General features: G+C 38.5%; 1 long non-coding RNA gene across 2 annotated transcripts; it reads right to left on the bottom strand.

The window, feature by feature from the left end:
• Window positions 1-870: 870 nt before the first annotated feature.
• On the bottom strand, window positions 871-12,059 carry LOC121865966. 2 transcript variants are annotated; one of them, XR_006088866.1, is made up of 3 exons: window positions 11,885-12,058; window positions 5,102-5,226; window positions 871-1,336 (listed from the first exon to the last, which is right to left on the bottom strand). It is a non-coding gene; the product is annotated as an uncharacterized LOC121865966 (long non-coding RNA). The 2 variants fall into 2 exon arrangements; XR_006088867.1 differs by lacking the exon at window positions 871-1,336 and adding an exon at window positions 1,359-1,397 and having other exon boundaries at window positions 11,885-12,059.
• Between the last annotated feature and the right edge of the window lie 2,144 nt (window positions 12,060-14,203).

Consider the following 14,203-nt stretch of genomic DNA (forward strand, 5'->3'; position numbering starts at 1 on the left):
AAATACTTGAGAGTACTATCAGAGATGCCGTGATGGAACATCTACTACGAAACAACCTTGTAGAGGATTGTCAACATGGTTTTATGCCGGGGCGTTCCTGCTTAACACAATTGCTCAAAGTATTGGATATTTGGACCCATATTCTGGAACGGGGTGGTAATATCGATAACCTATACCTAGATTTTGCCAAGGCTTTCAACAGTGTACCCCACGAAAGGCTGAAAATCAAACTGGAAGGGTACGGTATTCGGGGAAATATCCTAGCGTGGATAGAAGACTTTCTATATGACTGCAAGCAGTGTGTGGTGATTAATAGCACAAAATCATCATCTGTACCTGTCACAAAAGGGGTACCACAGGGCAGTGTAGGGCCCGCTGTCGTTTGTTTATTTCATAAATAACATGCCTGACGTTGTACACTCCTCCATACAAATGTTGCTGATGATGCCAAGTTATTTCAGGAAATCAAGTACCATGCAAACTGTGAAGAGCTGCAGAAGGATCTCTGTCAGCTCCAAAAAAGGTCGAAGAAATGGCTACTGAGATTCAAAGTCTAGAAGTGTAAGAGGATGCACCTGGGGCGTACCAACAGTAAGGAGGCATATCAAATGTCCCAACGGGATGAAGAAACTGCACTATTTGAGACTGAATGTGAGGACCTAGGTGTGTATGTTGACAATGAGCTGAAGTTCTCGGGCCATTGCGAGAAGAAGGTAAATCAGGCCTTTGGGTGGCCAATCACAGCAATGACCACAACTCAATTAAAAAAAAAAATTGTCTTATGACAAAGATTTTGTGGTTGTAGGCCTCTTGACCTGGGCTGTACCTCCAACTCAGTGGAGATTGAGTTTTAAAAAATACAATTGCATCTAGCATTAAAAATCCTTTATCGGTTTACACTTTCACCTCACTCAGACGATTCCGATGATCTCATGTAATCACTGTCAAATTGTTGCCGCTCATCAACGAAGGCCCGAGTTTTAATCAGGCTAACTACAGTCCTAGAATCAGCTTCCTGATCCATACTAAATAAATTAGGACAACTCATCCTTGACCTATGTTGTATCTTATGTCACCAATCAGATACATTTTTACATCTTAATTTATAAGAAATATTCAACATACCTTTGAGATTCCATCACCTTGAATCACACAATCAGATACAACCTTGCATCTTAACTTAGGAGAAATACTCAACATACTTTACATTTGAGACTATAGACCAGAGCTAAAACGTGAAGACATCTTGGTGCACAAGTGACGGCTTCTGCCCAGCCAACACCAGCAATGGTTGTGTGTGTGTTGGGTCATGCTCGACCTTATGCCTTCCTCCAACCTGTTGAGAGAAGAGATTGTGAATGTGTTGGGTCATGCTCGACCTTATGCCTTCCTCCAACCTGTTGAGAGAAGAGATTGTGAATTTTCTGGTACAATGATGGTGACTTTCAACTTTTAATGATCTCATTATGTATCTAAGTCAGATAGTTTAGGGTTTTTTATTTATTTTTTCTGTGTGTGAGTGTGAGAAAGATAAACAAAGAGAGAGAGATAGAGCGTCAAAATACCCAAAACATGATATAAGAACAACATACAGCATCAACCATGCACGACCCAAGAGACACAGCATGATATGTGATACCTGGAAGACACCCAATGCTATAGCCTTGGGTGCCTCAAACACCCCAAGGTTATATTCAAACAAGTAAAATAGCCTATGGTGTTAGTAATTCCCTGATGTACTGTACAGTAAGTCATCACACTAACTTGGTACTCAATAACAAAGGTTATTTACCATTGTTCAAGCTATAGTTACTTATGTTTAAAGTGTTTTCTTTGCTGAAGGCATCAAAGCAAATTACATTGGTAAGTGACTATACATGACAGAAGAAAAACAATACAATAACATTATGTTCATAAACCATTAAAATACATATAAAAAAAATCGCCCATCCTTTTCTCCAATTTCCTGTCCATTTGTTCACGTTGGACTTCACAATGCCCATTCCAGTTGATAGAGGAGGAGGGCAACGATAAGAAAAAAATTGGGAGTCCCTGAACCTGGCTGATGCCAGGTCCAAGGGCCAGGGTTCTCCCCCAAGAGGATCCTGACTCCTGGAACCACTGGACAAACAAGAATGCTGGTCCAAAAGCCTCTTGGAAGAAGCCTCCTGACCCCAGCTCAAAAGGATAAAAAAAAGGCTAACCAAGTTCAGGACCGGCTCTCCTTGTCCTAGGTTTGGCACTTCCTGGATGAGCAATTCCAAACCCTTACAAAAAAAGGGAACCTACGCAGCCTGACACTGACTTCTGAGACACAGCAAATGCTGCTCCTAGGGTCAGTTACCTCCTCCAGGAAGCTCCTTATCCCAGATACAGAAATGTCCGAATCCTCTAGAACGGAGATACAATGTTCCGAGAGTAAGGCATTTCCCAGAACAGACTTCTGACCCCCGTTCTAAAGGGGTGGGGGAAAGGGGGCAAATGCAGTTGATGATTCTTCAAATTACATTGGTAAGTGACTATTGTATAGATGACTGATGAAAAGAGACAATACATACAGACATTACACCAATACAATACAGTATTCTCATAATAAACCATTAAAATCTTGCACTTTTCTTCTACAATTTCATTTCCATTTGTTTATGCTGGACTTCACAATGTCCATTCCAGTTGATAAAGGAGGAGGGCAACGATAAGAAAAAAAAAATGGGGAGTCCCTGAACCTGGCTGATGCCAGATCCGAGGGCCAGGGTTCTCCTCCAAGAGGATCCTGACTCCTGGAACCATTGGACAAACAAGCATGCTGGTCCAAAAACCTCCTTCCCAGTGTCATGATCGTGATGACGGCTAACCTAAAAACCTTAAGGATTCATTTTACGCTCAAACGTCCACAAAACCTGAGTCCCCCAGTGGAAACGTCCCCTGTTTTCTCTGTTTCCTTGATGACGTCATCGAGAGGCCGTCTTTGTCTAAAGGGAACTTTGAATATAATCTGCGAATTTCGTAGCAAGACGCTGTATGTTGGGACCTGTTGCCATCCAACCCTTGGTAATCAATTTAATTTTTGCTTTTGATAGCTCAGTCAGAGCATTGTTAGTGAAGATAATAGTAGGAAATGAAACTGAGTTCATAGTCTCAGTTTCAACGTCAGAGTGTACAGTAAAGTAATTCATCGAAATAGAAGTAGGTGGAGTCCCTGACCTAGCTTGAGTGAGAGTGCTGCGGGCATTTCAACCGTTAGTAAGTGCTCGCCCCTTCACCCATACAGGTAGGTCATTCCACTCTGTGTTGTGATTCGCCCTTCTTTAAGTGATTTGACCCAATTAATAGTTGATTGTGCAAGTGTTACAGTAACGCAGTTGATATGCTCTGAGTGAAGTAATGTTTACGTCTTTAACGTCCCCTGAAACGTGGTGTCGCTGTCACAGTTAGTAAGTGCTCGCCCCTTCACCCATACAGGTCCCTAACACAGCCTAGGCCGTGTCTGTAGGGTGGATGTTGTATCCACTATGTCTGGAGAGATGTCCGAGGTCCAGTAGGATCAGTTATCTTCGTGAGACCCAACCGTCAGACACTTCAGACTACCTATGGCCCCCATAGCTGGCCAGTCTGACCCTAACGCTCGGCCCGCGAGGTGACCCCGGATCACCAAGCCCCACACAACTACCAGCCCCCATCATTGGTGGATGAGTGTCTAACTCAGTAGGGCTATGGTGTGGTTGTGTTATTCCACTGGGTTCTTCAGAGTTCATTGGAAAGTACCCCATGGTGGCAGGACCCCCATGGCGGTTGCTTGATTATCACTCCTGACTACTGAGTGTTGTAGTGGCAGTTGTCCTTGGTCTTTATGGTGCTAAGTTACGATAAGAGTTTAAGTGTTATTGAGTATGTCCACCCAGTAGTGGTGTGAGTGTTATTGAGTATGTCCACCCAGTAGTGGTGTGAGTATGTTGAGCCTGAGGGCATAGTACCAGGTTTCGTCTGTTGGTACATATATTCTTTCTCCTATCTCCATTTTAATGTTTAAATAAATATTGTATTTGTATATTGTGTCTATTATTTACCTACAGTATCTACCGTTATTTCTTCCCTATTACTTGATACTATCATTACATATACCCCCGAGCCTCCTCTCGTCACACTACCAATGATTATAAGTAAAATTGTTATAAGAGGCACAGGCCCTTATAACAGTACAGTAAAGTCTTATGTTCTAGTCAAGTTTCTCCCACATATACGTTACTTGAGTATAGTTTTAATTCATATCACCAGCCTTCCCTCCCTCACTGTAATACTCTTCAATTATGTCTCCAGCAGTCTTCCCTCTCAATTAACTTTTGTCCACTCTTCCCTCACTCTGACCATAACATGGCATACAGCTCACAGGTGGGGAAAGTTGATAATCTCCCAGTAATTTAAACAGATGCAAAGAAAAATATCTAAATCAATTCTATCAGGCATTTGTATATTTAAAGCAGCATATACTGTATAGTGAAAGGTTCTGCTCTTCCTGTAGCTACATAAAAAAATGATCTTGAGGTAGACAGGCAAGCCCAGGATAAAGGAGCTTACTGGTAAGGTTAACCTACCATAAGCATGTACTGTACCAGGTACTATCATTCACTGTAAATGACCCATGGAAATGCATAAATTGTAACCCCTCAAAAATATTATGCGTGTATAGTTTGACCCCAATTTTTTACATAAAAATTTGATCATTAAGACTTGAACTATACTTTAAGATACAGTAAACGGTAATTTCATGAAGTTACTTTGTGATTTTATCTCTTACATAATTATTGAAGTAATATCCTCACTTTATTAAAGTTATTAACACCACAGTGTTAACTCTCACTCTGTGTCATGGGAAAATAGGCGGACGTTCTGCAACGTCACCCAGGGCTTAAGGATTAAGACATTTTGGGTTAGTATTTTCATTATAGAAAAGTATCTTGGCTTTTATAATGGGAGTCTATGGGAAAATTTATCTGATTTACTAAAGGTTTTACAGGAACAGAACTCTCTTATAAACTGGGGAATGCCTGTAGAACCTTCCTAATATTCAAAGTACCAGAAAATAGTAATTACAAGTAATTACCATCTAGTCCTTTAGGTCCAGTTAACTTCAGATCTCATTCACTTGCACGTCCAGCCCACTTTAGTCTAGTTCACATCAGGTCCAGCTCAATTCAGGTCCACTTTAGACAGTGATGGAGAAAGTATCTGGAAGTATTACTTAAAATAAAGTACAGTACTACACTGTTGCTTTGTACAAATTATAATTTGTATAAAGTAGCTTTCTTCAAAACTACTTACACAAAACAAAAGTTTAATTAACTGAAGTGAAACATACAAGTAGAAAAAGTAAAAAAGAAACTAGTATTTGTAAGGTATCAAAATTGATAAACGATGATATGCAAAGCTTAAAGTTATTAACATAATTAAGAGAGAAAATATGAGACAGAGGTATTTATGTATTTACAATCAACTTTGGGTTAAATTTTTTTTTTCTGTAATAACTAATCTTCATATTTCTTGTGGCACACCTGGGCTGGAATATCAGTTCAGCACAGGTGTTAAAATGATTTTATGCTTTTACTTTATATACAGGTAACTCTCGTTTTACGTGCGTTTGATTTAAGCGTTTTTGGAACAACGCGATTGTTCAATTAATACCAAAAGCTAATTTACACGCACCTATTTTTTAAATAACGCGCTCAAGACAGTTTAAATTTGCATCGTGTATTCACCTGGTCGCCTGGCAGTGGAGTCGCGTGTGATGCCTGTTGAGGTACTTGTAAGTTATTACTATAAAGTCGCAGTCATATCAACATCAAAAATTCTATATTATTAATAATAATAATAATAATAATAATTATAATAATGTAATAATAAAGATTATTACATTTAATGGTGAAGATAATGAAGTATTCTGCACAACAACTTTGACCACGTCCAGCAAGCTTCCCGGGTATCACTTTCTCAGTTCACACCAGCACTACTACTTCTCTGTGCTCCAATTTGCATTGTGTTTATCACGTACCTTTTTAGTGTTAAATGCTGTTTCCCCCATTGACCATGTCTGTAAAACACACATCTGCCTCTGGGACGCCTAAAGCTAAAAAGGCATGAAAAACAATCACAATGGACGTGAAATTAAATGTGATCACCGGCCTTCAGAGAGGAGTGTGTGTGAGTTGGCCGCATGCTTGGTTTAAGTGAGAGCACTGTTCGTACCCTGTGTGGCATTTGATGGTTCCCTTAACCTGTACCATTTACATGTATTCTTATGGGAAATTTATGTTTAATTTAAGCGTTTTTTAATTTAGCGGTGGTTTTCAAGAACGTGACCCCCACGTAAAACGAGAGGTGGGTGTACTCTAAACACAAACACTTTGACACTTATATACACACACAAACACAAAAAGACCAAGTTAGGGATTTAATTACAGGTACTCCACCGATTTTCCGGCAACGGATGGTCCGGCACCTCTTTTAACCCGGACAAAATTCTCGCGACCTCCAGATTAGTTTACTGGGCTGCCCACAGATGGTATTGCGTGTTAACCGCGCTCGCTTTGTTTGTTTATTCTGCAGTTGCTGGTGGTAGCTTCTTCATTTTGTGTAATTCTCAGCTTATTTTGGACATATCTAACCCCAGCTATGGCTTCAAAGGCAAGTACAAGTGTCAGTGGTGGTGTAAAGCGTAAACACCAGTCCACATCGATACAAGATAAGGTGGAACTCTTGAGAAAACTCGACAGTAGTGTTTCGGTGTGACGGGTGTGTGATCAGTATGGTATTGGTTCGTCAACTGTGTATGATATAAAGAAGCAAAGAGAAAAGTAACGAGATTCTATGCAGAAAGTGGTTCCAAGAAGCAAGTGTGCATTAGAAAAACATTGAAAGACAGTAAGAGTACTGAACATGATAGAGTGATGAGTTTCTAGCAGCCATGGTGCTTTAAAAATACCGGGGGGAAGGGGTGTATACCAAGTGGCTCAAAGGTGTATTGCTTAATTATTATATATGACCTCTGTTAATCCGGCAAAACGGATGGTCCGGCAAGGCTCAGGAACCAAAGGTGCCGGAAAATTGGTGGTGTACCTGTATTACTAGTGTAGAGGATAAAGAACAAGATACAGTAAACTAAAGCAATAAATAAGACAACTCCAACACAGTGATAACGTGGCACCTGGGACTGACTAACATAACATGTCACGAGAACAATTGCAAATAAACAAACACAAAGACAATCGCATTATAAAGAACCTGAGGTGGAGGAGGGAAGGAGAGACAGTGAGAAATGTGGGAATTTATACTGTATAGGAGTTGCACATCACAAGTGTAGCTTTAAGTAATACTAGTAACCCCGAGAGAACAAAACCCTGAATGAAACAAGAATGACACCAGTCTAGTTAATAAGACTGGACTTAAATGCATAGGTGGATACAGAACAGGCAGACATCCTGGGGTTGAGAAGATGTGTTTACCAGGTTATCACTCACCATCCAGAAAGGACAGGTGGTGGTGTACTACTGTGTCATGGAGCACCTGACAATAACCAGTAATGATGAGCGAATGAAACTAAATCATCCAAATTTACTTTTGGTGTGAACTAATAACAGAGAACAAAAAGCAAGGTGACAGTAGGTGTGTGTTATAAGGCTGACTCAACCTCACAGGGAGAAGTGGACAGACTCCAATGTCATCCAGAACAGACAGTAGACTGGGTGACTCTTACCATACAAGCTGAGGAGCATACCTTGACCTTCAAGACACAACACATGAAGGAACCTACTAGAGAAAAAACATTCTGGATATACTCTTGACAACAGAGGTAGCAATGGTGGACAAAGTCCACATCAGGGAAAAACTAACTCTGGCCCACAATCACCTGACCCTTGCTTTATGTCAACTCACTATATACACAAACTCTTGAGAAAATTCTGAAGGACACAATCTTCCAACACCTGACCGAGTAGTCTGATCAATGTATCACACGGTTCCATAGAGAATATCCTGTTTGACACACTTATTCAATTTCCTTGAAATGGTAACACATTACATGGACCAAGGTCTACCAGTGGATGAGTAGTACAGTCACTGTCAAAATTTTGATCCCGTGGTGGAACGGAGTCTCTGAACTGACTTATCCTGACTGTTTTCTGATGCAAGTGTGCTGTTTTATCTTATTTGGGGTCAAGCAAACCTTTGATCTCGGGCATAATACGTGGACTTAAGGGCACTTGACAAAGACCCACATTCACAGGTAGTCTCTAAAATCCAGCCACATAGAATCATAGGCAAAATTTTAAAGTGCATTAACAACAGGTTCAATGACAAGACACAAAGGGTGGTCATAAATGGAGTACATTCAGAATGGAAAACATTTCTCAGTAGTATAGCACAAAGTTTTATTCTTGAATCCAACCTGTTGAGATCTACATAAATGACATAGATGAAATTACATCAAGACATATTGTTAAGTTTGTGGATGACATGAAGATATTTGGGAAGGTTGCAAGACAAGACGATGTAGCAACCATGCAAAAAGATCTGCACAAGCTGTTCAAATGGTCTTGAGACTGGCATAAGACCTTTAACAACACAAAATGCAAGACTCTGCATGTAGGATGCAACAACCTAAATCACCACCATTCTGTTAGTAACACTTTCCTGGATACTGTCGATAAGGAGAAAGATATTGGTGTTGTCATAGATCAGTCACTGAAGGCGGCAGAACAAGTGGAGGCAGTAGTGAAAAAAAAAAAAAAAAATTAAGATTTGGGAATTATAAAGCATAGCCTTCAAATACAAAGATATGAAAATGCTCCTTTAACTGTACAGATCTCAAGTATGTCCCAGTCTGGATTACTGGATACATGGCATGTAAACACTACCTTCAAAAAGACCAAACATCATTAGAAAAGGTGCAACATGGTGACTAAAATAATCCCTGAACTCTGTCATCTTGGTTATCCAAATAAACTGAGGGCCGGAGGACTAACAACCCTTCAGACAAGACACAAAAAGGCACAACTCATACACATTCAAAATTTAAAAGGGATGGAAAACATGAATCCCGGCCATTCTTTTTAGATGTCATGCACCAATACAATGGAGCATGACTCTAAGCTTACAAACTTATCATGCAGAATGACGTAAGGAAATGTTTCTTCACACAGAGACTAGTAAACCAATCAGCAGGAACAGTACTGTGCTTCAAAATAGTCCTAGACAAGACTGTCAACAACAAAGGAGGTATCCTACAGAGACCTTTCCTCATCATTCTCGGTCCAGTACTGTTTTTGTTGTACAGTACACATAAACGACATAGTCCACGCCAGCTCACTCATAAAATACAACTTATTTGCAGACGATAGTAATCTCTATGCCAGCAACTCAGACCTCCATTCCTTGATGAGAACTATGAACACTGAATTAACTAAAGTCAGGACCTGGGTAATACATAATAAACTGACCTTAAACCTTGAGAAAACCCACTACACGATCTTTCACAGAAGAAAAAACTTACCCCCAGACTTGAACCCCCTGTACCTTGGTAATATAGTCCTCAAAAGCGAACAAAATACTAAATTCTTCGAAGTTATTGTTGATGAGAAAATTAACTGGAGAAACCACATACAAGACATTCACAGAAAAGTCATCAAACAGTGCAGTTTCATGTATCACACACAACAGTCACTCACTCTCACAGCAATGAAAGAAATCTATCATGATCTTGTTTACCAACACCTGATACACTGTCACACACTATGAGGGGCCTTTGGCTCTTCAAAAGCACACTCTCTGGTTACTGCACAAAAGAGAGTTGTATGGACAATGACCTACTTGAAAAAAACAGATCACACTAACGAAAAATTTGCTAAATTGAAAATGTTAAAATTCGAAGATATTAACAGCTACTGCTGTGCCCTCTTTGTTTACAATCTATCAATCACTTGCTTGACAATAATTATTTCCAGTTCCGGAATAATCAGAGATACAACTAAAGGCACCCAGAGCTACTAAGACCACCCCCTATGTGCTCCTCTCAGTCCCAGACCTCCATAAAATATCACGGTGTGAAAGAACTTACCCCCACCCATCCGAGCAAAGACTACACTCCCTTCCTTTAAATCATCTCTTAAAAAATATATACAGTTTTGTCTAAGTATTAATATTTCTTGCAATACCTACTACAGCTCCTCCCCGACTTACGACCTGCCTCAGTCGTTCCAAAATGTTGTCAAATTACGTTTTTTCGAGTCCCAATGTCAGTACAGACAAAATTTTTGCTTGTAATTCACTTTAAAATAGCTGGCAAGCTTAAAGTTGAGAGTTTTGTGATGTTGAGAAGAAAAAGAGACACCCATTTTAGATTTTCTATGTATTATTTAAGCATTTTAGACTTACGACCTGGATTTGGGTCCATAACCCCGTCTAAGTCGGGGAGGAGCTGTATATTTACAATACCAGCTTTTATTGTACCATCAAAACCGTTTTATCGGAAATTATCATTGCAATAAACATACAGCCACTGCTGACTTACGATGGGGTTAGGGACCCAAATCCAGGTTGTAAGTCGAATTGGTCAGAAGTCAAAAATGTGATGATACATAGAAAATCTAAAATGGGTGTCTCTTTTTCTTCTCAGCACCACAAAACTCTCACTTTAAGCATGCCAGAAATTTAAAATGGAATTCCAAAATTTTTTTTTGTCAGTATACAGTGCAATCACTAACGTCGGGACTCGAAAAGATGTAATTTGAAAAAATTTGGTACGACTGGGGCGGTCGAATGTAAGGGTGGTCGTAAGTCGAGGAGTAGCTGTATTTGCCAACTAGACATAATCCTGACAGCTCTGTCCTCTTGTTCAACCTTACATCCGTACAACCCATACTGTACTGCTCCCCCATTATACTTATGTTCTTCAATTTCACTGTAATTTATGTATATAGGGTAATATATATATATATATATATATATATATATATATATATATATATATATATATATATATATATATATATATATATATATATATAAATATTGAAGTGCTAACCATGGTAACATTATGAGATGTTCTTGTTACCACCATGTTATTGTACTATTGCGGATGATACTAAATGTTACATAATATTTCCTTGAGATAAATTTATAGTATACATCAGGTGCAGCTCAGGTTCTCAACTGGCTCAGTCATTTTAATATTGTTATTATTATCCACTCTGTATCTGTTTTTCTGGCTAATAAACTGTTTCAATTCAATTCAATGACCACCTCTAGTGTGTGTCCATTAGGTTAATTTTGAGTCAAATTTAAGCAATAACTAATCTTGACATTTGTTTTTTATACCTGATGTTACACAACTGCTTGTATACTTAAGACTAACACTTTAAAACTAAAACACATTCAAATATTTATACAAAACACACACACACTTTTAAACAAACACAAGTGCATATGAACACACACACTCTTTTATAAACATTTACATAAATGCACACTTTCAGAGGAATACACTATTGTGTATTTTTAATCTAGATTCTTAATCAGCATATAAAAGGGCATCTTTGTATGAAATTTAAACAAAATCTATGCCATGCCCTCATGTACTCAAACACAAGATAAGGGGTCAGGAATTTTGATTGGGAATACTGTTACTGGATGTTTTCTTTTCTGGAAAGTGAACGATAAAATGCTTAAATTATAAAGTTAGCCGATATTCTTGAGAAAAGGCATACAGTATAAAGAGGATTTATAATTTACTGGCACAGTGTAATTCATGTTTTAAATACTACAGTACTGTACAGTACATAAACACAAGCATTAGATAACATGATATTAAGTAACAGAATATCTGTATAAGTCTCACCTCCCACAGGTCAGAGGTGTTTCATCAGTTGCTGTTGATGGCATCACATACAAGTGTGTCCCACAGGTCAGAGGTGTTTCATCAGTTTGTTTAGTTGAGTCTTAGCTTGTCATACCGAGATGTGTTGTTGGTCCTTGAAACTTCCTGGAAATAAGAAAAATAACTATGTACAGTATAATACACAACACTGCACTGTAAAACTATTATATTATAGGCAGGGGTTATTTGACCAGTATCTGGCTTAATAACCACAGGTTATTTGACTGGGATTTAAAATAAAACAGTATTTTTGGCCACAGAAAATTCTACAAATTATTTTATTTATAATTTCCAAGTACAGGTTGTACCCCTCTAGTCCGGCAACCTCGGGACCTGACCGGTGCCGGACCATGGAAATTCACCCTTTTCCTGGATAGATAGTGACTTGTGCTTATGCCTGGAAGCACTAGCACCACTTTCTCTGCGTCATGGTCTCTTTGAAGACATATTGAAGGGTTAAATGTCGTATAGTACCTTCTCAAATTTCGCGAGTTTTTAATTCTTAATGTATTTTATTGGAACACACAAAAAAATAAATAAATAAAAATTTTGACGGCGGAAACTTGAATTTCGACAGGTTTGAATGGCCCGCCAACGTGCAGACGACGTGCATAATCGTGTAAACAGCGTCATTTCTCTTATGTACAAAAGATTCATTATTGTTTATTACTGAATGTCTTTTTTATTTTATTAATGTTTGTGTGCAAAATGAGCAATACAATTCATTAATAATACGTAGAATATTAAAACACACGAGGAAATGACACAGCATTGTTTTCGTTGATTACAAAACCAGTGACTGACTGGTTCTACATATAAAACTGAAGAAAATAAGACCTTGGCTGTAGCTGTAGTAAAATTAATATGGTTGTTTTAAGTAATGTTATTTAATGTTAATAAATGGAACAATAGAAGTAGCTAACGATAATGGTAAAGAAAAAAGAGAGATCGCATATGTAAGTGCGCATGCGCACACGTGAAAACATATCGTCATTACTTTACATAAGAATATGAAAGCAACACTTATTTACTGTTCATATATATTTTAATTAATGTTTCTGAATTTGTTTTTATTGAATTAATGTACGTGTGTGCAAAATTATCAATACAATTTATTAATAATACGTGGAATATTAGAGGAGTCGAGACGGCTGCCGGCATTGTTTATGTTAAAGCTTACGAAGCCAGTGACTGATTGGTTCTACATATAAAACTGAAGAAAATAAGACCCTGAGTTTAGCTGTAGTAAAATTAATGTAAAAAATGAATATGGTTGCTTGAAGTACCTGTAATGTTATTTAATGTTAATAAATGGAACAATATAAGTAGCTAACCATTAATGGTAAAAAAAAAAGTGAGACTGCTCGTATTTAAGTGCGCACATGTGAAAATATATCGTCATTACTCTACATAAGAATATGAAAGCAACACTTATTTACTGCTCATATATATTGAAGGGTTAAATGTTGTACTCTGTATAGACAAGCAGAGAGAGAGTGCAGCCGAACTGCCGGATGTAAACAAACCTTAATTTCCCGCGGCTTTTTTTTTTTTTAAGGGGATTAGCCCACCCGGGCATAGGTCACTGACCCACATTGGGGCCTGAGGGGCAAAAATTTAATACTCCTGTAATAATAATAATAATTCAGAGAAATAAAAAAAAGAAAAAAAAAGAAAAAAGCTGCCTATCTACCTATTGGACAAACTAAAATCGTTCCGGACCACGGGAGTTTCCGGACCACAGAATGCCGGACTAGAGAGGTACAACCTGTATATATATATATATATATATATATATATATATATATATATATATATATGTGTATATATATGTATATATGTATATATATGTATATATAGGGGAAAGGTCACGGCAGGGTTAGCTCCAGAGGGATAATTATCAGATATGGCCAGTGATATGTGCGGTCTTGGGTATGAGAGTTTGTTGACCAAACTGGAGTGGTCCACTGAAGAATTGGCGAGGGCCAAGTTAGAAATTGAGAGGGCCACGTTGGAGAACCTGAAATTAAGGAAAGAGCTGGCGAAGTTAAAAGGAAAGGCTGGACGAGTAAAGCCAGTGTCTGACGAAAAATCAAACGAGTGGAAAGTCGTGAGTAGTGGGAGGACCAAGCTGGTGGTGAAGAAGCACACGAAGGATACGACAACAACAGCTAAGTGTACCAACCCGTTCAGTCCCTTGATAGACGAATTGGACGTTAGTACAGTCAGGGGCAGGGATGACAAGGAAGGTATAAAACTTTAATTGTTGGTGACTCACAG

This window comes from Homarus americanus, unplaced genomic scaffold, assembly GCF_018991925.1.
Source record: "Homarus americanus isolate GMGI-L3 unplaced genomic scaffold, GMGI_Hamer_2.0 scaffold56921, whole genome shotgun sequence".
Classification (NCBI taxonomy): Eukaryota; Metazoa; Arthropoda; class Malacostraca; order Decapoda; family Nephropidae; genus Homarus; species Homarus americanus.